Genomic DNA, 27139 nt, shown 5'->3' on the forward strand with positions numbered 1-27139 from the left:
GGGGTCCAGTCCAGTCCATCTTCCAAGCACTACGCTTTACCATGGAAGAAGTTGTAGCAGTCCAGAACGGGTCGGCGCCTCGGTGGGAATCAGGTGAGCGTTACATGTAAGTAATAATTGTAAGTATTGTAATGTAATGCACAGCATTGTAACTTAAGCTGAACAATCCTCTTTATGCTCTCTGCGCCCAAATACCTTCGGGTCTGGTGCGCGCTATAAATAAACAAACAAACAAAAACAAACAAAAACAAAATATTGTCTATAGGAATGCTCTCCGCAACCCCTGTGATTCTGATGTTGTTTCTTCTTGATCTCCCTTCGAGATCGTAATTTTTTGCCACAACTTTTTTGACTGTTTGTTGAAGTATGGCGACCTCGCGTTGGAGCTCTGTGATTTTGTCCTCTCCATCTCCGATTCGCTGTTCCGCTTCTGTCATTCTACCACATAGTTTGTCGATTTGAATCACGGAGACGTCCACTTTGCAGGTTAATGCATCAATCTTGGCTGCGCGATTATCCATGCTACTTTTTTAATGCTAACATTGTTTGGTTTAGGGCTGAGATGTCGAGGTGCAGGGGTGCTTCCCCGTCTGTTCTGGTGAACTGTTCCATTTTTGATCGTCTTTTTGGGTTACCCATTCCTGAAGGTTTGCTGCAGGCGAACGTCGGGGTGTATTCTTGGTTCCCTTGGGCTTCCAATATCAGCCTTTGGCCCGATGTCGTGTTGTCCGGGTGTGGGGGCCTCTGGACGTGGATGAGGCATTTGATCGGGGCCTATGGCTTGTCCAGCATGGGCAGCTTCAGTTCTCGGAAGGGGGTCTCAGGGAGGGGCCGAGGCGACCACCTCCAGAATGCCTAGTGGCCTGCAGGGACTCAGCTGATAAACAAGGGGTTCGATGGGCCTTGCAGCCGATCCTAAGGCAGTGATTATGAACCAAGTTCCACTTGGGATGGAGGCAGCTCCCAGGCACCATCGAGCCAGCCGGGCCAGGACCCACCAGTGGCACCGTACTCGCTGTGTCCCGGCACTGGGAGGCAGCTAGATAACTGTGATAAAGAGAGCACTCACTGCTGTCCCCACCGTGTCTGATCAGGGGCAAGTCGGGTGGTCTTGAAGTGGGAGCTGCCTAATTCCTGCCCTGTCCAATGAGCTGTCTGCATGTTCAGTGGATCTTCAGCCACAGGAGTCAGATTCTGTTAGCCGCTGGACCTAGGGGGCCCTCACTGATTTTTGCAACGGGACTGCTGGATCTGTTGGTTATGGCCAGTGCAGGTTATTTGGTGGGGGGTTAGCAGATCAAGTGTGACATACTTCCTAGACGAGTTGAGGCGTAAATACCCATGTATTGGAGAGTGGTGGGGAGTAGTGCGTCCTAGGCGAAGGGGTGGGGGCAAGGAATTCATGGGCATAGTTGGTAGAATTCACCCTCCGATTCTCCCCCCGATGCGCTAACTCACTGTATGAAGGAGATTAGCAGCGCTGATGTCGTAGGCCTCGTAGGCGGGTCCCCACAGGACAGAGCAAACTTGTTCGTTGTCGAGGGCCTCACCGGGTTGCCAGCCGTGTATGCGCCGCAAGCTCTTTGCTATCAGGGCGCAATGGTCCGGTCCTCTGTGTGGAGGTTCACGGACGGTTCTCACATGCACCACAGATTGGCCCGCTGGCACAGCCCAGGAGGGACTGGAGATCTTGTGCGTCACTGGTACTGTTGTAAGAGCGGGTTCCGCTCAGGAAGAAGAGGCCGTACCTTCCCCCGAGTCCGCCAGTCAGTTCCGAGGACTTGGTTGCTGCCTTCCATATGCCGCTGAGCAGCTGTGATTGGAAGCAGTGCAGTGCGTATGCCTCCCGCCCAAGCGGGTCTGGTGTGTATGGATGCAAATCCTTTGTGCCTTGCCGACTCCCAGGCATAGGTAGAGCAGTTAGAGGATCGCTGGGGAGCGGGGGGTCTCCCGCGGGGTGACTGGTGGTGTTCTGACCCCTCCTGACTGACCCACAGATGAAGGCTTAGCAGCTCTACCGGGTCCAGGCGGTTTCGTTCTTGGCATTGATGTTATCGAGATTTGGCTCCAGGATCGCTGGGCTGAAGGGGAGGGCCTCTTCATGCGTTACCTGCTCCGCACCAAGACAAGGCCCGGAGCATAGCGTGGGTCCTGAGTTTCTTTGGGTTCCAAAGGTCTACGCTGGTGCCCTCTTGTTCACCAGTCGTTCCTCTGTTTTAGTGACCGAGACGAGGTCGCCAACTGCCGCAGTGTCCAGGATATCGGGCCGCATGCTAGAGCCTCTGACAGAGTGCTCTCAGGCTGCGGCCATTTCTTGAACTGCGCAACAGCGTCCCCCCACAAATAGCGCTATTTATTGAGGCAAATGTCTTTTACCTGCAAGGGAGAGAGAATGGGAGAGGGAGAAAGAGAGAGGGAACAAAGATGTAAGTAGTAAGAATGACATAGGAGCAGAGACGGAAACGCTGTGTAGCCAATAGGAGCAAAAAGGGGACGGATGGCTGGAAATGAGAGAAAAGAGACATATAGATGAAGGGAGAAAGAAGGAAATGGAGATGGCATGCAAAGAAAGGTGGCAAAATGGAGGGAAAAAGAGAGAGGTGCAAAAGCTAGAGGCAGAGAGAAGAGTGAGACTGGTAGGAACATATATGCACACTCATACACACATATGCTATACTGTAGATGTACTATATATAGCGCCTGAAGACTGACTGCTCTTGGGTGGTAGAGGTGCGTGATATAAATCAACATAGCATAACATATATATGCTTGAGTGGATACCAGTAGACAGCGAAACCGTGCATGCATTCAATAAGTTGGATGTACTGTCTGGGATTCAATAGTGTGTCCCTTGAGTAGTGGAGCCAGTCCGAGTACTAATCTATGTGAATAACTGTGATAGACTCATAAGGTGCACTGGTGCATATATCATATGTGTCATTTTGTTCCAAACTACGAAATTGTAATTGTTTATTTGTAAAGCGCTTATACACAAGTGAAGTGCTTCAAAGCGCTTTAAGGCAGGAAGCGAACAAGGGAATACAGTCGTCACTCTTAGGCCTTCAAGATTCCAAATGATCTAACAACAATAACTAGCATACTAGACCAGAGGCATTTGTACTAGTGTAAGTGCGTGACAAACAGTGGAGGGAGAAGGAGAGGGAGGGAAATGGATGTCCAGAACAATAAACTACCGTACTAGGCCTGGTGACATTTCAGTTTGATTGGTGGTTGGTCATCTGATGCGCCTATGCATGACTGTTTCAGGCACAACCAAGCTAGGGAGGGGAGACAGAGGGAGGACAGCACAGACAAACTTGCTAGGCCTAGTACATTCAAGGTCGTGCAAGTGCGCCAACAGGAAGTGCGAGGGAGGGTAGGGGGACATTGTGCCCAGTCCAGCAGGGGCCTGGGTTGTTGCCCCTCTCATGCAACGCATTCCAAGTGCAATAGTGCCAAGCAGAGTGCAAAGGCACGCAGGCAAGTGCAGGACTGGCGGGGAGCCCGGGACCTGTGAGGAGGTGCACCAGGTAGCTAGTCAGCAAACTGAGCAAGTTGGGGAAGAGAAAGAAGGAGGGACGCAGAAGAGAAGAGAAAGGGGGTTAGCAGGGGAGAGGAATGGAGAAAGAGGAATAGAAGTGGAAGGTCTTGAGGAGTTTCCAGAATTTAAGGAGATCCGGTCGAAGACAGAGAGAGGCAGGGAGGCTGTTCCAGAGGGAGGCACCTGCAGAGGATAAGGATCTAACCCCAAATCTCTGTTTGGAAAAACGGCTCACCAGCATAGAGTTGGAGGAGGTCGAGCGGAGGGTTCTAGAAGGAGAGTATTTAGCAAGAGAGCGTTGTAGATAGTAAGGGCCATGGCCCCAGAAAACCTTGTAGACTATGTAGAGGGACTTGAACTTGATCCTTGCAGCCACAGCGAGCCAGTGAAGGGATTTCAGCACCGGAGAGATGCGGTCCCTGGGCTTGAGGCTGAGGATAAGTCTTGCAGTTCAGTTCTGGATAAGTTGAAGAGGTCATAGAGTAGAAGTAGGAAGATTGAGAAAGAGACTGTTGCAGTAGTCAAGTCTGGAGAGAAGCAGGACCCTGGAGTCGTTGAGCCTCTGGGGGAATGTGAGAAAAGGTAGAATACATCTGAGGAGGTGCAGCAAGTAGTGGGGCTTTTTGGACATGTACAAGATGTGAGAAGAGAAGGAGAGAGTAGAGTCGAAGATGACCCCTAGATTTTTTGTTTGTTTGTTTATTTATTTATATGGCGCACCATACCCAGGGGCAACAGGGCGCAGGCAGAAAGAATATGCAAAGCTTACAATGTTACAGAAATATACAGTTGAGATAAAACTATAGACATATGCAATTAAGGGTTACAGGAATGAGAAAAATACAAATCTTCACACATATAAAATATCAATATCTATACAAAGGAGTGAAATATACAGATATGTACAGGGGCTGTTTGTGGCGAGAGCAAAGGCCTCAAACAGAAAGGATCAGTATCTATACAGAAGTGTAAAATGTACAAATTAAATGCGGGGTTGTTGCAATTCAAATGACTGATGAGATTTCTTCTAAAGTGCAAGTAGGGTTGATCGGCTCTCAGGTTGTGTGGCAAAGAATTCCAAAATGTAGCAGTTTTCACTGGGAAGCTGTTACCTCCAATGGTGGAGAGTTTGAATCTGGGAATTATCAGACAGTTGGAATTGATAGTTCTTGTTTGTCTGATGGATGACTTTCTCTTTACTTTGTCCATCAGGTAACTAGGGGCAGCATTGTTGAGGGCTTTGTGGGTTAGGGAGGCCACCTTTAGTTTGATTTTATTGTCGGTGGAGAGCCATTTGTGTTGGCGTCTGGTAGTGGAGATGTGTCTCTCTTTTATTAATTCCAAGGGCAGCTCTCAAGGCATTATTTTGTAGGATTTGTAGCCTATGGCTAATGGCTTTGTTAGCACCGCTATATAGGGCATTACAATAATCGAGCCTGGAGAGTATGAGTGCTCTTGCCAAGATCATACAGCTATCATTGGATAGGAATGGTCTGCCTGCTCGTATTAATTTGCAGGTATACGCAATAGTGGATGCTAGTGAGTTGACTCACTGGTGGGTGAGAGCGCAGGACCAAGGGAGGCTGGCCAGGGTGAAAGTGGGAAAGCGGGAGCAGGGGCCCCAATGAGGACAATCTCTGTCTTACTGGCATCAAGGCAGAGATCATTAGCAGCACACCAGGACTGAATTGCAGACAGACAGTCAGGAATGAGCGAGGGGGAAGAGGCCGAGGGTAGCCTGAAAGAGAGCTGTGTGTCATCCGCATAACATTGAAAGTTGGAGGTGAAGGCAGAGATCTTGTGGGCCAAAGGGTCCATGTAGACATTGAAAAACCAGGGGGATAGATTAGATCCCTGGGGGACACCACAAGTAGAGAGAGTGATAGCAGAGAGAAAGGACCCAAGTTCCACCTGGGAAGGACGGTCAGAGAGAAAGGACGCTAGCCACACCAGGGCCTGATCTGTGATGCCCAGGGTATCACAGAGACGGGAGATCAGGATGTTGTGATTTACTGTATCGAAAACAGAGGAGAGGTCAAGAAGAATGAGGACAGAGGGAGAGTTAGAGTCAAGGTTTGAAAGCAGGCCTTCACGGGTGTTCAGAAGAGCAGTTTCCATGCCTCTGTATGGTCTAAAGCCAGACTGATGGTTATGGAGACAACCAACAGATTCAGTTTGGAGGGTAAACTGAGAGGTAGCCAACTTGCCCAGGAAAGGGAGATCGGGCGATAGTTTGCTGGAATAGAAGGGTCGGAAGAGGGTTTGTTTGAGCAGAGGGTGCACAAGAGAAGGCTTGAGAGAAGTGGGGAAACTACAGTGGGAGGAGTCAGGGTAACAGTTTACTTTTGCACCTGTATTTTCCATCAATATATTAATAAGATGCATCTGAACTTGCAAATTCACAAAACACGCAGTCGGGTGCCACGGGCAAGAATTTGGCACAGTCGTAGCTTGCCAGGTGAACAATGCTACTTTTGTATCAGCAGCAAAACTAGAAGTTTTGTTGTGTCATCTGAGGTATCGTGCCTGTGACTTTACAACAGTGGCCTTGTTTGTAACACGGACTTCCATCCACGCCGTTTTTGGCGCGGAGGAAAGAAAGGCTGGGAAAGCTTGGCTTTACGGCCTTGATGAACATTTTTAATCGGTCGCAAAATAATGGTGACATTTCCTTTCAAGCTCTGTTGTTTTTAATTTTTTTCTGGGAGGGGAGTGGAAGTTGTCACACTGCCTCTCTAAATGCGACAACAGCGTTTCGCTATTTTTTTCATACCTTTTCGCTGGCCATTGCATTGGCAAATGCAGGTTCATTTCACAGTGCAAATGAACATAGCTGCACCTCTATATGCAGCGTTTGGCTGTGACTGCCAGGTAGTTGCTGGTCTAGTCGAGCAGCATTAAACTACACAAGCAGTGTTTCTGTAGTTTGATGCTGCTCGTCATGAAATTATCCTAGACCTAGACACATCATCGATTGGGGATCTAGGATCTGCGTTCCCCAAGGCAGGGCTTCAGTTCAGGAGGACCAGAACGGTCCAGAGCTGGGACTGGGAGCACTGTCCTGGGGAATGAAGGCCGGCCCAGGCGGACCCCACCAAGTTAAGTCCTCGAGTCTCACACATACACTCATTGTAGATACTGTATGCCGTGTGACATTGACCCTCTGCTCAGTCGACTCTGTTGTTCTCTGGGTAGCTTTTTAGAAGGTGTGTGATTCGCTGTCTTCACAAGTAACTCCAGAGTCCACTACACACACGAAGTGAGATGGTGGAACCGTATTTCTGTCCACACGTCACGTGCGCCCAGCCACTCTTGAATGTCATTGGCTGGCAAACAGCCAATGACATTCAGTGATTAGTTGTTGCTATGCCAAACGAAATTAGGTCCTCAGCCGATGCGCTGTTTGCACACAGATCATTACTGCCGGGGCCACCCCTCTACCACCCCACCAGCCTCTGCAGTGCCATGGGGTTACATAGAGTGTGTGGAGCCATGAGCTCCACGCACTTTACAATGGAAAAAGCTACATAAAAGGGCACGTGTCCCTCTGCAGCAGGCCCAGCCAGCCATGAACAGCAGAGAGAGCCTGGTGGAGCGTCATTAAGTATGTATTTATTAATATGATTTGCAGGCAGCACTGATAAAAAATGGTGCATGCAGAACGAAAAGAGAACCTGAACACTCTGTTCTCTGAACACTCTGTGCTCACTGGGGGGTGGGGGGAGGGGGGGTCGGCACCCCCCTCCCCCGCCCTATGTGAGCGGCCGCCACTGCTTGATGATAGCCAATGGGAGGGTTCCTAGGTGCGGCTGAGTGAAAATTTACCTTGCTTTGAAAATCATGACATTTCACCAAAATGCCTCTAAGAGGCTCCTGGTTTCAATCTACGCTTGCCCACTCTGTGCACTTGGTCTATTTTGCATGAAGAATCCGAGGGGAGGTGGGGGAAGGTCTCCTGAAATCACCTCAAAGAGGGCTCTCACACACTCTCCAATGTGAAACCCTTTCGACTGCTCCATCAGGAACTGGATGGAACGATTCTACCTCCAAGAGCAATTCTCACATGTTTCCATTAGAGCAAAAGTGAGTCCCTCAGAAATGCTGCCTCTGTCTCCACTGGGTGCGCAGGTTCCCTTCACAGTTCCTCTTCCCCAAGGAAGCAATCTCTGCTTTGTTTTCAGCAATTGCTGTAATCAGGACTCTTATCTGCGCTCCTCACCTCTATCATATTTGGTAATTCATCAAAGGTGAGCCATTAGTATGTGCAAACCAGCCCCATGTCATCTCCTCTGAAATCAGTATTTATAACTTGGATGAATAAATAGCAACGTCTGTTCCAAGAATAGATGAATTGATGATCAATTAATACGTTTTAAAAAAAGGAAAACAACTCAACAAAAGAAAATAACAAATATGTTTTTATCGTCTTTTTCTTTCTTCACCTGTTAATGTTGTCTAATTGTAACATTGCTTATCTCGCGTCTTATTTTGCATGTATGGAAACAGCTTTTGCTCTCGGCTCGATAGGTCAAAATCTATGTTTATTAATCCAATTACAAATCTCGCTATGTCTGTAATGAAAGAGGTATCTAGGACTCAAGGGCTCACAACCTTCATATCTCTTTTCACCCCTTTTTTGAAAATGCGAATTTTGCTCAGGTGTTCAGGAGAAGGGGATTCTGTAATCGGAAGGATGCAGGGTGTAATAGCATTGAACCTGTTTCATTATGGGAGCTTTAAGTTCTTTAAGCAGTGCAAGTCGGCTCATGTGATCAAGGAAACAGGCTGTATGGGATCCCTGCAACCTGGCATTAGCTCTTGCAGGCAATAAGTAGACTAGGAGCCAGTCCTTACAGTGATGATATGATATGATATTTTATTTGTATCGCGCCCATACGCAAGTGTTTCAGACTACAACGAGACAAGGGAGGGGAAACAAGGGAGGACAAAACAACGATCTTACTAGGCCCAGTGACAATGAGAACGTGCAAGTTCAGGGGAGAGGAAAGGGGGAAAGTGCGAGGGGCAGGTGGGGAGTGGAAAGTGCTCAACACGTGATAGAACAACAACAGGTAGTGCGGCCAGCAGGTGGTAAGTGTGAGAATAAGGTGTAGACAACGGGTGTCTGATAATAGGGTTGCAGATATAGACCGTAGTGCAGGGGTTGCCAGGAGGCAGTGCGGGTGTGTGCCTGGGAGGACAGGGATCTGGGCCTAAAATCGGAGGGTAACCAGGTGCCTGGTGCCAAAGTAGAACAGATTAGCAGGGGCGAGGAAGAGCAAAGGCAGAAGCAAAGGGGAAGGTCTTGAGGTGCTTCTGGAACCGAAGACAGTTCTCCTCAAGTTTCAGAGAGGCAGGGAGTCTGTTCCAAGAGGAGACATATGAAGAGATTTCAGGGATGGAGAGATACGATCCCAGGGCTTGAGGCCAAGGACAAGTCTCGCAGTCCTGTTCTGGATAAGTTGCAGAGGGCAGAGAGTAGAGGCAGGCAGATTTAGAAAGAGGCTGTTGCAATAGTCCAGCCTATAGAGAACCAGAGCTCTGGAGACAGTGAGCTTCTGGGGTAAGGAGAGGAAAGTAAGAATACCTCTGAGGAGGTGTAATTGGTAGTTAGACTTTTTTGAGACATCAGAGATGTGAGGAGAAAAGGAAAGCGTGGAGTCAAAGATGACCCTGGGATTCTTAGCCTCGTAAGTGGGAGCAGGGAGAAGGCCAAAGGAGGCCAGCCAGAGAGTGACAGGAAAGGAAGGTGAAGGTGTGCCGATGAGGAGGATCTCCCTCTTACTGGCATTAAGGCAGAGGTTGTTGGTGGCACACCACTCCTGGATTGCGGACTGACAGTCAGAGATGAGAGAGGGAGAAGCGGTGGCAGCCTGTAAACAAGTTGGGTGTCATCCACATAACATTGAACGTTTGAGCAGAGAGCAGCAGTGCAGTGATCTAGAAGATACTTCGTGGGGTGGGTTATTCAAAGGGTCGTATATTATTAATTTATGGGGAACTGCTGTGTGTGAAGCCTCCAAACAAGGAAACATATATCTCAGCCTTGGAGAGAGTCTTGAGTGGTAACCTGGATAAATATGATTGGTTGTATATTTTAGAAGGATTGGTAAGAAATTCCTCCGTCTGTAAGTTTTTCAATTGCAGTCTGAATTATTATATAGGTGGCACCTCTCCCTGCCAAATCTCTGTAGGATGGCTCAAGACAAGTCGGAGGGGATGCTGGGAGAAAAATATTCTCTCTTCATATCCCTGAGTCATGCCCCATCATTAAAGAATTCTGGCTGGAGGTAAGCTCATCTTTTTGGGAGTAAGTAGGGTGTCCCATTCCCCCCTTTCATATAACCAGGCATCCCGGGGAATGAGCAAGTGCCAGAAGATTTTCTGAATCTAGACCCCATACTGAAACTGCATTTAGCAGCAAAATGGCGTCTCCCAAATATGTGGCGGTTAGTCAGATCCACCAACGAAATGCATGTGGCTAACACGGGTGTGGTTCCTGCTGGTGACAGGACCTCTTAGATGTGTATTGCAGGAGCAAGGAATTAGATTTCATGCCATCTGTTCACTGTTTCTCACCAGAGCAAGGCGCGACTGTCACCATGTAATGAGCTCAAAGAGAACATGCACATTGGGATGGATTGAGTTATCCATCTGCCAAATGTAAATAGAATATGCAAGACAGAAGAATGAAGATCCAGGATTCTGCGCCCAATAGTATCAATACGTGTTTTATTGAATTGCCCTTTAGATAAGACGTGTTTCGGCCTTTCTTGGCCTTTCTCAAATCAGGGCTATAATGTTATTACAGTTCACTACATTCGTCAATTGGTAAAATTATCATCATTAAACCAATATATTCTTTCACAGTATGCACCCAATCCAAGCAATAACAACAAGTAGAGAAAAAGCAGGTGAGCGTCCATTGAGAACCATTATAGAATCACAGAATGGAGAAATACATATAAAATGTATCAACAACAATGGGTTAAAGTCACCATATTAACATATATAAAGTCACCATAGACAGAAATGCGGGTTGGCGTTTTTGGAGATTTGGGGGTCCTGTAGTGAGGGCTCCTTGTGCTAGTGCGCTCTGGGCCATGTTAACATGAGTGGCATGCTGACAGCAGAGAATGGTTTCGCAAAATCTCTCATACGAAACCCCCTAGGTACACGCTTGTTGTTAGTGCGCGAAGCTACTGGTCCCCACAGTATTGGAATGATGGCCCTTTTACTGTGTGCAAGAATATCATCTGGACCAGGCCCTTTGGTTCTTAAAACCTATTTAGTGGAGCTGAAGAGTTTGGAAAAGTGGACAGGCTCTCATGGTTTTAACACATTGATTCTGGCTGGGTGGATCTTGGCATTAGCCACCTGTCAAAAATGGATTAGGACGAAATGTCTGAATAAAAATTACGGACCCCACCAAAAGACCTAAAACACACACCACGAAAAGTTCTAACTAGCAAAAGTTTGAACTTTTCGTGGTTTGTTTTTAGGTGTTTTGGTGGGGTCGGTATGGGGATGGGTGTCCCCCGCAACACCCCGCTCACTACAGTGAGCGGGGTGTTGCGGGGGACACCCCTCCAGCCCCCCGCCAGAAAACAAAAGATGTGGGCTCGGGGGTGTCCCCCGCAACACCCCGCTCACTATAGTATGCAGTATAGTCGGCAGGGGTTGCAGGGGACACCCCCTCAGGTCACCCGAGCAAAAGTAAAAAAAAAAAAAAGAAAAGAAAAGGACCCTGCAGCGCCGGTTACTGATCACGGAAGTGAAAGGGAACCAGCGTTGCAGGGGACAAAGCGTGCATGAAGGAAAGGTAAGTAGGGGCGTGGGGGTGTGGTGGGGGAGTGTTGGGGGTGTGAGTGAGGGTGTGTGTGAGGGTGTGTGTTTGAATCTGTGTGATTTGTAATGGAAATGTTTGAATGGGAAATGTACGACCATTTTGTATTGCGTACATTTCCCATGCGAACATTTCCGTCGTGGGTAATTTACCCGCAGACAAATCACGTAGATCCGTCGAAAATACCTGAGGTGAGTTTACAATGAGACTCTGTGGTAGTAAAATAAGAGGACTGGGATCATGTGCACATGGACATTCTGAAACTGGCACATTCAAGCCTAAAGCCCACACACAGCACAGTTCAATGTCTTGACTGTTTGTGCTCTAAAATTGTATCTAGACAAACTAGTTCTCAATGCTTGTCACCATTATAAAAGCTTTAGAAAGAAGCAGGAATTAGCCATATTTGGAGGGTTTAGTTGGGCCCGCACCACACCCTGCCCAACAGTTATCTTTGCAATAGACCTGTTTATGTGTAGAGGTTGCATAATCAGCCGACACTCATTAAATGTCACAAATTCTATTTTGCAAATTGATGGCTTTTTAGTCATTATTAATTATTTTATGGTGATATGGTGTGATTATATGTGTTTGTAGGCACAATATTTGCTGATCTAAAGCATATTTCACACTTATTTTATCTATATCCTTAATGCTTTTTCTGAATGCTTTTACTATCTGATCATATTTAAGAATGGATGTGTTCGCTTATGCAGGGGTTATTGATAAGGTTTCTTGATAGTGCTGTGGAACTCTTTGCTGTAATGAACCCTGTCTTTGTCCAGCAGCTCAAGGCCCTGAGGCTTGAGTTACACTCGTATCACAAGTTTTAAGTATAGAAGTACATTATTTCTGATTCACAAGGATTGTCACTGGAGCAAATGAGGAGATGCTCGTGAACCATTCTGATTGCCACTTACTACCTTGCATGTGCTTCACAAAGCCTACAAGCAAAGCAACTCTGGAGGTGCCTGGGGAAGCTCTGAGATGTTCCTGTGCCAATGAGATTCACACAGATGTGCACCACTGAACACCTTTTGTGAATAAGGCCCACTGTGTCCTTGTATGTGATCTCTGAGTTGAGAGGTGGCAACTATCTCCATGATTTTGGCTGTCCAGCGGAGGAATGGCCAGGAAAAATGTTTGGCCGTGTTTACTCTGTACATTTAGTTCTGCGTTTATTACGGATGGGACTAAAGAGCGAGGTTTGCAGGCCATGGGCACTGTTCGAGTGGCCCTGGCTATCTTGATGACGATCATTCTTGTAGATTAAGGGAGAATTCAAGTGTGGCCATGGACCATATTTGCCGATGGTTCCATGTCATATTACCGACAGGCATTCCGTTGACGTAATTTACTTCTAAGGAATTTCCACCGAAAAACTAATCAATTCTTTTATTTATTTTATTTGGGGCTTTCACCCCCAAGCCCACCTTTTCCCTATACTAGTCCCCCTAACCCAAGCCCCTGCCAACCCCTTGTAACCCCTTACCTACACCCTCCCATATAATTCAATGATTTTCTTCAGCAGAATTCTTTCAAAGTAAATTACTTCGAGCAAATCGACAGGATACTTTTGCCAACAGACGCTTAACTGTTCTTTGGGTGGTCTTAGCAACTTGATCACGGCAAGGATTGAGGCTTTTCCTGAATGTGTAAAATGAAACGGAGTGGGTTGAGATGTAGTTGTTTTAGTCAAGGGCGTCGGTTTGTAAGTTTGTGCAATGACTTCTTTTAATTTTTATATATTCTTCATGAAGAAGGAGGAGAAAGAGTTACAGAGATCCGAGATTTTGGCTGCACAATATGGAGTGAGGAATAATTGGAACATTTTAAATAGCTCCCCTTACTGGTTGATGTCACTCATGACTTTGGGGCTTTACTGCGCTGTCAAATTAGCTTTTTTTGGAAGCTGGCATGGGCTCTTTTGGTCTCTGCGTTGAGAGGGTAGATTTCAGCTTGTGAAATGCCTTTCTTAGCATACTTGTGGAGACAGAGTAGCACTACTTGTTTGGGGGCTGGACTTTTTGTAACTGGGCACCCATGCCTCCTCTGCTTGAGAGGTGGTAGTATTGAAGGACAGGAGAATGTCATATGTGGGTAGGTGGATTGTGGGGGGGGGGATTAACCTCTTAGAGCAGTTGTTTGAGAAACAATATTTGTTGATTTAGAAACAAACATCTTTAATATGTTGTTGGGTGAGGGGTGTGGTGGGTGGAGGCCTAGCGGAGGAAAGTATCATTTGGTGGTGGAAGCAAACCACCGGGTGGAGCATGATGTATGTGCCAAGGAAGCCATGCTTCAACAGAATACCCAAGTAGTGCCATGTTTTATGTGTTGGTTCTTTGTAAATGAACGCTAGATCAGATGCAGAAATTCCCTGGAGAAAATGTTGATGTGCCCGAGTCAGAAGTTACAATCGCTGGCTATGAGTTATGTTGTTGGAGATTATGAAAGCTGGGTGAATGGGGTGGAAAAGCAGTCTAAGACATTTTTTGAAGGTGCAAGGGGGTGGTAAAATGTTATGATTTAATAGCAATTTCTTTTATTGTGCTTTGAACTGGAGGAAAACGTGCCTTCCCTGGTAACCTTCTAAAAAAATGCCCAGTCCTCCCATGTTATTTTTCTGCCATTTTAATTTTGGCTCATGGATGAGACACCTAGTTTGGCAAACGTATTTGCATGAGACTGTGGCTAGAGGGGGAGATGGATATGATGAAAGATATCCATCCTGCTGGTGTTGTTTAAGCAAATAGAGTGGACATGTTGGAACGGATAAATCGCCAGCCGAACCCCAGGGGGGCTTCTATATTATGAACCAACAACACTAATCGTTGTTTGATCAGTATCATGTTTTTTGTTACTTATATTAACATAACGTGCAGACCATCTATTGTTGTTGTGCTTCGTATTTTCCATGATGCCATATAGCAAACAGACATGCAGGGCGCCCAAAGCAAGAAATAACTTCCAGGCAGTGGGATTGTTTAGGGTCACCCGCCACACAGCATCAGCCCAAGGATTAGTCTCATAAAATGACTTCGGGAAAGCTAACAGGCTTGGCTTTTGTCTAAGCATTGGATATGCATTTACTGGGCAGACAAGTCATATGTAGGGACTCAAGCTTTTCTCCAGGTGTTGCACACCTGATGTCTATAAATGTTGAATTACAAGAGCATGAGCACTTGGACCTTTGATGGCTAGACCTTGGAATGATGCTTACCAGGGCAAATGGTTCCAATGCAAGATATAGACATGGAAATGCCTGCCTTGTCATGTTTTATCTCAGCAAATCATTTCAATATCTTGTCTATACCCAAAAGAGGACAACAGCTGATACATGGTATAAGTAGAAGGTCATAGAATGTCATTGATTGGAAAATGCATTTCATAAGCCACACCTGTTGGCTTTGCTGATGCCTGTTTTCGATGGTGCTTCTCCCAAGAGAAACCTCCCCTCCTTCTACCTCCACCCTACCCATCCTCCACTCTACAACTTACTTCCCCATGAATGCCTGTTCCTTTACCGCTCCATTTTCCCACAGTGCCCACACCTGTCCTGAAGTTTCTGTATATATCAATGGGCATATTTCTCTTTAAATAACTAAATGTCTTACATTTTGTACAATAAAACTAATTCATTAGACCTTTGGGCTATCCTTAGGAATTGCAGGAAGGTTTTTGACCAAGTCAACATTTTCTTTTTCCAGGATTCGAACCGGGGAACTGTGTGCAGTTGTTGCATTAAACATGTATGAAAAAATCCACTAATGATTCATATAAAAGACATAAAAGGAGGTAAGTTGCATATTTGTTGTTAGTCATGTATAACACACATGTTTTTCTACGTTTCTACTGTGATTTTATTACGTTTTGTTATGGAATCACTGTCACATTTGGCATATCTGGAACAAAACATCACCTTTGTGTTGAAAACAATGGGGTCATGGGTTTGCCAGTATCCCGCCGGTTATTCCAGCCGGATACCGGCAAATGGACCTACCATTACCGGTGCCTGATATCCTGGTATGCCAGCAATGGCGGTCATTTCCCATTCCATGGAGTCCCATTGCACTTTATGGGGGGAATTGCTGGTATTACCGGCACCAGAAATACTGGCTGTTTTTTGCTGTGATTTACCTACAGCTCTTAGTGAACCCCCACCGGCTAAACTGTAGTTTGGCGCTGCTGGAAAAATGGCAGTAATGTAATTACCACCACTTTTACCATCACTTTTCCTGCCCCGACAAACTTGTAATGGCCGCCATTGTGTTCATAAACAACTAAAATGTCACTCTACTGTGACTGAGGGCGTTGGTGGGATGGTCAAGTAGGTCAGTGAACATTACATTAATCTTTATATTTCCAAAAGGAGGACGTGTATGCTTTTTGCTGCAGAAACAGTTCATTTGCACACGTGGTGCCGAAATTAAAGAAACATAAAGGTGTATTGTAAAGAACATAAAGGTCTATTGTATTTTTAAAGCACCCCACACTGGTCTGTTGATGAAGTGAGATTAGGGAACAGTAAAGCAGTGTTCTGTCATTATTTTGGGACAAGATGTTTCCTGATTTTGAAGCATTCTTAAATGGAAAACTACTAGAGGTAATATTAATATTAACTAAATACAGACTATGGAGCTCATTTTGCTCCTGCATTTAATTTGGCGTAGGGGAGCCATTACGTGTAGACATACACTGAGGCAGAGCCACGCTGCAAAAGTTTGGTCATATGTACAGCAGAGTGCAAATGTTCAAGGTAAAAGGTGGCGTATGACCGTGTCCGCCACCTATTGCACTGCACATTTGCACTCTGCCATGCAAATGAGAAAACACAGCCTACCATGCTTGCATGGCAGGCAGCATTTACAGTTACAATTAAACGTTGCTTCCCGTGTGCGCATGGCAGGCAACGTTTAATTTGAATTGTAAACACTTCCTGCCATGCAAGCATTGTAGGGTGCGTTTCATTGTAAACGCTGCCTGCCAAGCATGGCAGGCAGCTTTTACAATTGATCACTACCGAGTTTGTCTACTTTATGCTCGGACATAGAGATCCCCAGCATTTGCACCCAGGGGCGTTGCTAGGAGGGGGCTAAGGGGGCTATAGCCCCTGATCTTTTGGTTGTAGCCCCTGATAGAATCTCAGGAGCTACAGCCAAAAGGCTAGCTAGCCCCCAGTCCCAACAGTTCCGACATCAGCGTAGCCCCGGGTCTTTTCCAGACCTAGCAACTCCCCTGTTTGCACCGGTATGAAAATGCATGCTGGCGCTAATACTGGGGCATTTGTATGGTGGAGAGAAGGGAGGCGGAGGAAACGCAAGTTATGTTCCACTTCCACCCCTCCTCTCCACCATACAAATGAATAAACATGAGCCGTAGCATCAATGGAAGGAGTAAAAGCCATATGCAAGGCCTTTACGTCTTCCATCGACATTATGGCTCATTGGAAAATGAGCTCCTATAGGTTTAAGTGCATATAGGCTATTATGACATAGCAGTTCCTCTTCTTAGAAGGTGATTGATCGTGAGACAATCAACACTCTCCATTTCTGAATGGTTTTCTAGCTCGTCTGACCTTGTCAGTCCTAAACCTGGAAGTCCTTTCTTGAAATTGACAGATTAGAGCTCTGTTCTTCTGATGTATGGCCAAGCACCCCTTACTCTCACACTACATAATAACCCACTCTTTATTGGATGCATTTTTCCTTTGTATTTTACCCAACTGTATTTAGCTGTACTTTTAATAAAGGTTTGTGAAAATAATGCATGTTTTGACTTCACATTCTATTTGTATAAGAGAAAGAAAATGGCTGCTGGTCTTTGAAAAACAACTTCTTGTTTCTGCTTGAACCGCATTCTCTGCCACACAAGGTACATACTACACAATGCTCCAAAATAATTCCTAGATATTAAACGGGGTTATGTTACTAGCTCGAACATGGTTTAGAAATCTCAGTTTCCACCATACATGGCCATACTGAATTGTGACATATTTCGAAAATAACTACTTGGAGGTAAAACGCCTGCACAATTGTGGCGAACCCCTCACGAAAGCCGTCTTGAAGATGCAAGAGTGTCAACTTGGAGTAGGAGCAGTGGTCGAAGTGCACGAAAAGAAGTAGTGGAACTATGTTCCCTGCTGGCCTGCCCCCTCCCCACAAACCGCATCATCATGCCCCCTTCTACAGACAATACAAACCCCCAAACACATGCGCCTGCTGTTTAAGGAAACTTCCAATGCAGTGCACTGAAAGTGCAAGTTTCAACTTCTTCCTACACTTTTATTTTAAAACGAAACCATTCCGGAATTGTTTCTTTTTAAAATAAAAGTACAGGAACAGTCAAACTTAATTTTGAAAAGTAGAGGAGCACCGCTCCCAACCGCTCCCGCTCACTTCGACCACTGGAAAGGTCGCTAGGATATTTTATATAGAACTATTTCCATGGTAAGCCAGGAATGCAGAACTTTCTCCATTTTAGAAACTGATAAGTATTTTTCGAAATATAGGGATGTCCATTTTTGTGTTACTTTTAATGTGAATCCATCGGCCCCTTATCAATACCAGATGTTTTAAGGGGTGATTGTGTTTCTAGAGCTGCTCGTTTTTCATGCCGTGATATTCATGTGTATCAAAATAGACCAATAGGGCATTGCTCTTGTGGTGATGTCACCCGGACACAATTGATGGTATTGGTTGATTTCATTTATTCCTTCAGTCCATCTTTGCCATTTATTGCCCCAGAGAAATTCAACATTGCCGCTGAGGACAAATGTAAATCTCAGCCAGTGGCCTTTGGATATATCATACCTGCCTACAATATTGAATTCTTCTCAGATCAATTATTTTCTATATGTACTTCAGCTTCAGTCCATATTTTCTATGCATAGAATGATTTATGTCTAAATGTACAATATACCATTTTTTTTTAATATTGACATAGTGTAGCTTAAAACTGAGAGTTTGAAAGATGTAGGGCGGTATTATGGGAACTTTGCACCGGTGTAAAGGCATATAGCACAAGGAAAAAAATGCCCTAGTGAAAAAAGTATTTTAATGCATTTTTGCACCACAACAATGGTTGCCCGAGGCCTAGTGATTTGACTTGGAGCCAAAGGTCATTGAAAGAATATGTTTTTTGTAATAGAACAATATTTTCCCCAGTACTAATTGCATACATTCTGTAATACAAACCCGATTTGTTATTTTTTAGCTGCCGAACCCGTAAAGTGAAAAAAATACATCAAGAGATTGGAGCTCATGTTCCACTGAGCCGTAACATGAATGGAAGGCGTAAAAGTCTTGAGTAAGTCCTTAACGCCTTCCAATCACGCCACGGCTCATTTTCAATCATTTGTATGGGGGAGAGGAGGGCCGAAACGCAACTTGCGTTTCAGCCGCCTCCCTTCCTCTCTGCCATACAAATGCTAGCATGGATTTTCATGCCAGCGTAAATGCTGGAGATCTCTATGGAATCTGCCAGTTTTATGCACCAGCATAAAGCAGGCAGGCCCCATAGGGATCCATTGTACATGCTGCTCACATGTCGCTGGGGTTTAATGGTAAATATGAGTAGCATGGCAAGCAGCGCTCACATTCAAAAGTAAACGCTACCTGCCATGCCAGTATGCCAGGCAGCGTTTACTCTCTTTGCACTGCAGAGTGCAAATGTGAAGGACAAAAGGCGTGTACACGCATGGATGCCATCTTTTTGCCTTTACATTTGCAACCTGCAGTGCAAATGACAAATATATTGTGGCGGGGAGATGTTTACATTGCAGTGCAAACATAACGGACCTCCATTTCCAAATTATTTACTTTTTAGAATGAACTCTATTGGGCTGTATTCCATAAATTGTGTTATTTTATATGTGAAATAAAATAATTTGATAGCCAAAAGTAGGGAAATGTTGGATGATCTATCATTAGGATCTGGTTTTCATCAGTTTGCAGGCTGTCCTTAAATAGAGGACAGATGTGACAGGGTTCTGTAGGGTTAATTGGCCTGTTTTGAAGATTCACATCACCAGCAGAGGGTTAATACCCTCTGCTGGGATGGGCGGCTTTGCCATCCATGCCATCCATGCCAGCAGACGGTGTTAGCCATCTGCTAACTGGTGGGACGGCCCCTTCCCTCACACCAGTTTCCATACCCCCACTAATTCATTTCCTTGGGTGTTCCTCGCACGTCTGTACTCTACTCTGCCAAGCATAGCCAGGACCCATGAATCTTTTTTCAATATGCCCCCTCCATCTATCCAAGAAGCATTCCATGGGCTGCAAGTGGTGGCAGTGTGTAGAATCCTCCGGCATCACTACCCTCTTCCCCAAAGTGCTTGAGTAGGAGCTCCCAAGACTGCTGATCAGACAGGCCACAAGCAGAGTTGCTCCCTGACACAGGAATGGGCGCACTCAGGATTTTCAGCAGCTGCCTCCTGCATCACTTATGAGAATCATGTGGACACATTCTGGGGTCCTGGCAATCGGTTTGGTATAGCTGCCTACATGCTGAGGGTCACTTAGGTTTCACTTGGGCCTCATTGCCTATGCACCACGATAATTACACTGATTTTGTACAGCCCTTTTTGGAACTATACAAGATTGTTTCATATATTTTTCTGCCTCCAAATAAGAAAGTATCACACTTGTCATTTGACGTATATCCACTCTAAATTTTTATTGATGGGTGGCTATGTTCTTAGTTATGAATGCCCTTTCGATAACACGTGTTTCGGCGATTCTAGCGCTTTTTTCAAATCAGGGCTGATCTTTTAACCAACCAAAAAAATGTTGATTCAATGCCCCAGAGTCTCCTAGAGTCCATCAATTCTTTGAAGCTCTGTCTGACCTGGTCTTGACCCAGGTAGTCACTGAACCTACTCACTAACATCGTGGTATCTTAGACCTGGTATTTTCCTCTACGTCAGGGCTTATGGCCTCTGGCGTGAGAAGAGTTCTACGGTCTGATTACTTTCTAGTTTTGTTTCACTTAACTGATGTACTGAGCGCTACATCTTGTCAGCCCTGGCTCGCACTTAGGTGGAACTGGTGATCTGTGAATCCAACAGAAATGACGGCTATGATTAAATCTAATTGTTTGCCCAATCCACTTATGGATTTTCATACTTTCTCTAATGCCTTGTTGCTAACTGCAAATGAACTTGCGCCCATTAAACCAACTCCTCTTCGAAACCGCCCCCCCGCAAACGTGGTTTTCCTTGAAATTGAGGATTCTGAAACTTGAACTACGGTAAGCTGAGCATAAATGGCTTAAAACCAATGAATCTGCTATGAAGGTACGATTTGTTGCTCTATCTAAAAAATACTATGCAGCCATTAGACTGGCTAAACAGAATTTCTTTACGCTCAAAGTAACCTCGGCCCTTAATAGTTCTAAAGAGCTTTTTCCAGTTGTTAAATCTTTTTCTTTCACATCACGTTTTAAACATACTGTTCCACTTTCCCAGCTACGCTGTGATGCTGTGGCTATTTTTTTTCACACGAAGATTGAAAATATTCGGCAAAGAATTCTCCTGGATCAAAGTGCTACTCCTGCGACAGTGGAGCAGGTTGACACTATGGGCCTCATTACGACCCTGGCGGAAAGTTACCGCCAGGGCCGTGACTTTACCGCCATGGTGCTAACTACGTTAACACCATGGCGGTAAGGGGATTTACCGCCCCATTCCGACCTTGGCGGGGCGGTAAATCCCCAATCCCCATTTACCCTTCCCCATTCCCATTTTTGCCCCATAGGGCATAATGGGAGTGGGGAAGGCGTTAATTACGCCACCGTAAATTACGGTGGCGTAATTAACACCAAGTTCCCTTACCGCCATGGATTTTTACACCCGCTAGAAGCAGGTGTAAAATCCGCCATGGCGGAAAGGGAACTCGTGATTGGCGGTAAGGGGTCGGCGCAGCTAACGATGGCGCTAACCCCTTACCGCCAGGGTCGTAATGAGGCCCTATGTGTATTACTGGCTGGTCTAAATTTCCAGTTTCCTCAGAAGACGCTGTTCTTTCAGCTGCTCTACAGCTGCAGTCAGTGTCCCCTCTGGCTCTGTTCCTCTCAGTATTCTGACAAATATCTTACCTGATCTTGCTCCATTAATTACTCAAGCTGTTAATGTGTCCTGTCAATCAGGGTTCATCCCTGATGTGCTTAAACAGGCCATGGCGATTCCGCTTTAAAAAAAACCTGCCTTAGTCAAATCTGACCTGTCGAATTTTTGCCCAATCTCGCTGCTTCCATTTTCTATGAAGCGTCTAGAGTCTTTAGTCTCTCCTCTTCTTTCTTCCTTTATTGAGTCTTCTTCTATGCTTGACCCCTTTCAGTCTGGGTTCCGACCAGGCATGTGTACCGAGAGTGTTCTAGTATCAGTGGCAAATGATCTTGCCAGGCTACTTCATGGTGGTGGCATTGGGGCCTTAATCCTTCTTCACATGTTAGGAGTGTTTTATACTGTAGACCATGCCGTACTCTTTGCCCGCCTGTCTTTGGCAGGCCTCTCTGGTCCCGTGCTGGACTGGTCTATCCTTCCTGACAAAAAGGGGTCAAACCCTCTGTCTCCTCAATTCTGTTCTGTTTCCTTTCCTCTGTCATGTGGAGTTCCTCAGGGCTCTGCCTTGTCCCCCCTATTATTCAATATCTATATTCAGCTAGGAGTGTCTCTCTGCTCTGCCCTGTCTATGGCCCCATACGCCAGCACTGTCTGTAAAGCTGCTCACTTCTCTTTGAGGGTTTTACTAATCGACTCGACTTTTGTAATGCCCTCTGTCTTGCACAACCTAAGGGCCTTATTCATCGGCTCCAGCTGCTGCAGAGCATGGTAGCTAGAGTCGCTACAGCTACCCCTTATGGTTCCCACATCAGTCCAGTCCTCAGATCTCCTTACTGGCTCTCCGTGGAGAAAAGGATTATCTTTAAGTCACTATGCCTGGTTCATCGTGCACACCATGGGGTCGGTGCTAGCTTACTCCAGGAGAAGTTTGTTCCGTATGTTCCTGCCAGGTCTTTACGCTCTGAGAACAACTGCCTAATAGTGGTGCCCAAATTTCATTTAAGCAGAGTTGGGGGATGTACCCTCTCGGTAGCCGCGAGTAAACTGTGGAACTCCACTCCAGTCAGCCTTAAACGTACATCTAATCATCTTCTTTTTCCCTGTCTTCTTAAGACCTGGTTATTTTAACTCGTTGTTGGTTGTTTATGCTTTACTGCTGTATTCCTCGCGCCAAGATACCTTTTGGTGGACGTGCGCGTTATAAGCTTTAATAATAATAAATAATAATAATTATGAAATGCCTCAGTAGACTTAGGAACGTTTCCCGCACACCTCCTTTGGTGGCCTGGCTTCACCTGTACAGAATGAGGGCGGCCACAATTATAATCCCACCTTCATGTTCATTACCTTACCATGGCATTGAAGGGAATTGTAGTGCGCTCACTGTCGATCTACCCCTGGGCTTTGTCACTTCTGGCAAAGTGTCCATGCCCTCTTTCCCTTGGGGTCATTTGAAGCTTCTGTTCACCTTCCTCACAGAGATGGTAAATCCAAATGAGACACAGAGTCAGTATGAGAGCAAAATCAAATGGCTTTTATCAACTTATGGCTACTAACAGGCAGATGTGCACTTGATTGGCAGCAGAATGCACACGCCCATTCATAAGCCTCCTGCATTGATTTAGGTAGGATACACAATCCTGAGTGCAACAAGCTAGGGCAGATGGAGCAGCTTCTGCATTTTATATTATATCATATATAATATTTATAGATAGGTGTAATTATATATGTATTTTTAAAAAAATACAAAATAGCTAAGGTTAAGCCAATAAAAACGAACAACAATAACGTTAAGGTAACAACACAATAAACGTTGTCAATTAATAGAAAAAGAATATTATGTTAAAATCAAATATCATGGTAACCTTAACTCACCAATAAATGTGTAAGCACACAATATTATCAAGTAGTAATTAGACGTACACAAACAAGTTTTTGTATAAAATGTAAAAATATTCAAATTTAGATTAAATGTACACCTATAATAACTGTTAAAGTATTACATGTTTTTGTAATACAACATTACTATATAATAACACATTCAATTATAATATACACAAGCAGGATTCCTCGAAAAAGGGCAATTAAAAAAATACACAAGACATTTTTTGAATAATAAAAATAAATAAAAATAAAAGTAAATTAACCATTATTTTTAATGACATAATATACATAAAGATGTCAATATCAGATATTACATTAAAAAATCAATTTACAAAGTACATGCAATCATTGCAACTATAACATTTACTACACAATGAACATAACATAAAAATAAATGTAGTAAATAAGACAAAATGTAAAAGAAGCACAAATGCATAAGAAACCCGAAAAATTCATTGCTAATAACTTTTGACTCGTAGAACGGATTACGTGTCCACCCAGAATGGAGATTTTGGGAACGATCCGTTACTAAGAAAACAATAACAGCACAGTTTTGGTCAAGTCCCCATTTATTTTCCCATAGTGGAAAAAGTGAAATTTTTGCTCCAGATCACAGCCCAAACTGGTGGACAGCTTTGGACCAAGTACGAAACAATTTGGACATGAAGCGTTGACTCGATTTCTAGAGGGATGGGGTTTTTGTGTTCAGTAATTTTTTTAATATTTAATGGAGAATGGGGTGGTTTCTTCTCCCAAAATTACACAGATATCTCCCATGGTGCTGAGAAATGAAAAAGCCTCCATTTTGTTTTGTTCGATGCGAGAGATATTCATAAATATTCTGGGTAATATTCAGGGTTATCCAAAAAAGGAAAGTTGAGAAAAATGCCTTTTGGGGCAGGACAAAGGATGAAATGTCATCAGGCTAGAGATTGGGAGGGGTAAAGAGGACACCATGTGAAACTAGGGAGTTGGGGGGGCAAGGGAGTTACTGGGGAACAAGTTCGGAGCTCGAACATTTTCACATATTCAGGGTTATTTGTAGTCTATTGCTAAAATAACTGCAGTTATAGGAAAAAGGTTTTTAAAAAAGAGAGATTTTAAAAATACAAAAAAAGTTGAATTTTACAGTTACATTGAGGTGCGGGGTAACCTATTGGGGCAACATGTCAAGGGGTGCAATATGGCCCTGGCCAGTGAGCACGAAGACTGTGCATTCCAATCAGCCTTAAACGTACATCTAATCATCTTCTTAAGACCTGGTTGTTTATGCTTTACTGCGGGGTAACCTATTGGGGCAACATGTCAAGGGGTGCAATATGGCCCTGGCCAGTGAGCATGAACCCTGTGCTCAATGGCCAGGGCCAAGGCCCTGGCAAGTGGGCCCGAAAGACATATACAGTGGCCACGGTGGCCACCTAGTGGCACCAAAAGAAACATATTGGGGGCACATGTACAGTGGACATGGCTGATGGCCGTGGCTACTTTGCCTGTGGCTAGTGGATCGGTACTGTTTTAAAATATACAGTTGCACAGCCTTTGGTCGTGCTCGCTGTCCAGGGCAGAAGATCCTGGGAAGTGGGCCCAAAAGACATGTATAGTGGCCATGGCCAAAGGCAGTGGCCACCTGTTGGGTCCAAAAGAAATATATTGAGAGAACATGTACAGTGGACACAGCCGATGGCCATGGCTAGTGGCCCGGTAGTGTTTTAAAATATACATTTCGAGACACCGGTCCAAGTTATGCTCGCCTCGACTGACTGCAGGGCGCACCAGACGCTCTTTCTCTTCAGAGCCATCCAGCCCCGATGACTTCGCTACTGGACTGCTTGTGAGACGGTCCCCCGCTCCATCCCGGTGGGACCCCACCTATCAGTTTCAGGTTCTACTATCGCGGACCTACTACCGACCCCGCTATCCACCCCAAGGGTCCGGCATTGTTTGTCCACAGGCCGCCTGCCCGCATCCCGGCCATCCACTCCACCTACACCCACACAGGCTACTTCCGCCTCTCCAACTGCCCTCTGATGAAACCCCTCGCGTTCATCCGCTCCAACTGGACGCACGACCAGTGAGTCTCCTGACTTTCTTTGGCCCCAGAAGAAGGCATCCATTTCTGCCGAAACATCAGCAGCACACTTCCCCAAAATACTATCGGGCTCTCATCCTCTGCTGCATTTTAATTTCCTAACATCACACCCAGACGTAGACCAAATGTGAGGTCAGACTTTAGCCGGGCATAGGAGACCGATTTCCAACGTCTCCTTCATCTGCACTTTCATCCTGTGTTTTCTACATTCATTGGCATGGAACATTTTTTCTTACAAACAAACTGCCAGTTAAAATGTACAAATGAATGCTTTATTTACCATGCCTTTGACCTTTACATTTATGTCATAGTGAATGTTTAACTATGCTTTTGTGTTCCACAATGGACAATATAGATTGTCATACATAATAAGTCTACTAAAATGCTTTGCACAAAGAAAATAAGCATCAGCTAATTAATAAAAAGCTGCAATTTTGCATAAAATAATTGGAATTTTTTACATGAATATTGTATTAGAGATATCTGTTTGACAGCAGCAAGCATGCTGTTTCTTTCAACGGTTGCCCAAACTGCATGGGCACCCGTAAGGTTCTAAAACCAGTGTGCACTGAACCTACCCTGCGCACCCCTAAGATCCATAGAGGGTAGGACAACCCCCCTTGTTTCAGCTTAAAATATACAGTGAGCACTGCCGAAGTCCATGCTCACTGGCCAACTTAACTTGGCGCGTTCCCGTTGCAAAGCCCATGAGCACATCCATTATAAGAGAAGGGATTCACAATGACATACAAAAGGGCATTGTGGGGGACATGACATTATGGGGGACATCAACGGGAAGGTGCAGAGTTAAGCTGGTCATGACTTCTCACATCTGCTGAATTTCAAGAGTTTTGTTGCATTAAATCTGCACAACTTAACCAGCCTTAACTAAGGTTTTTTCAGTGAATATATATATACACTTATATATAGATAGCAAAAGCAAAACAGTGCAAACCAACAACAAGGTTACCATGACATTTGATTTTATTAGAGTATATTTTATCATTAATTCATAAAGTTTATTATGTTTTTACCTTACCACTTTCATTGTTAATGTTTGTAGAGTATGTTTTTGTTGGTTTAACCTTAACTATACATGTTCACAAAGAAAATGTAAACCTTTTGTATGGTTATGTGATTGTTTTTTTATTTGTAATGTACATATTCCCCATAGCCGGGTACATTTTGTATAAACGCTGTACATTCAGTCTGTGTAATAAACATACTCTACATGTTCGGGTACATATTGTATGGAAGCTGCACATTTATTTTGAGCATGTGTAATGTACATACTTTACATGTTCATTCCATTTTCTATAGAAGCTGTACATTTATTCGGAGTGCATGTAATGTACATACAGTACATCTCCATGCACTTTTTGTATAGAAGCAGTATATTCATTCTGAGCGTGTGTGACGTAGATTCTCTACATGTCAGTGTACATTTTAAATATAATTTGTACATTCATTCTGAGCATGTGTAATGTACATAATCTACATGTCTGTGTACATTATGTAAACTGTAAAACACCACATTTCTCCTGGACTGGACCAGTATATTACATTGTTCAATAACTCTTATGCATACACCTCTTACTGTCTGTGTATCATTTAAGTATTGTCTCAAGTACATGTGGCAAGGACATGCCCAAAGACCCTACCCAGATAGAAAAACATGTGATATAACAAATTACAAAACAGTTTATTAAGAAG

The 27139-nt window shown here is 44.8% G+C and overlaps 1 protein-coding gene across 1 annotated transcript in view; it reads left to right on the forward strand.

Moving 5' to 3' along the window:
* LOC138503958 (synaptotagmin-A-like) overlaps positions 1 to 27139 on the forward strand; it is a 436750-nt gene that overhangs the window by 133070 nt on the left and 276541 nt on the right. The window contains exon 2 of the mRNA XM_069624092.1: positions 15098 to 15185. The gene's annotated coding sequence lies outside the window, so the exon portion shown is untranslated. The remainder of the gene's footprint in view (positions 1 to 15097; positions 15186 to 27139) is intronic.

This window comes from Ambystoma mexicanum, chromosome 11 (assembly GCF_040938575.1).
Source record: "Ambystoma mexicanum isolate Mex_15411 chromosome 11, UKY_AmexF1_1, whole genome shotgun sequence".
Taxonomy (NCBI): Eukaryota; Metazoa; Chordata; class Amphibia; order Caudata; family Ambystomatidae; genus Ambystoma; species Ambystoma mexicanum.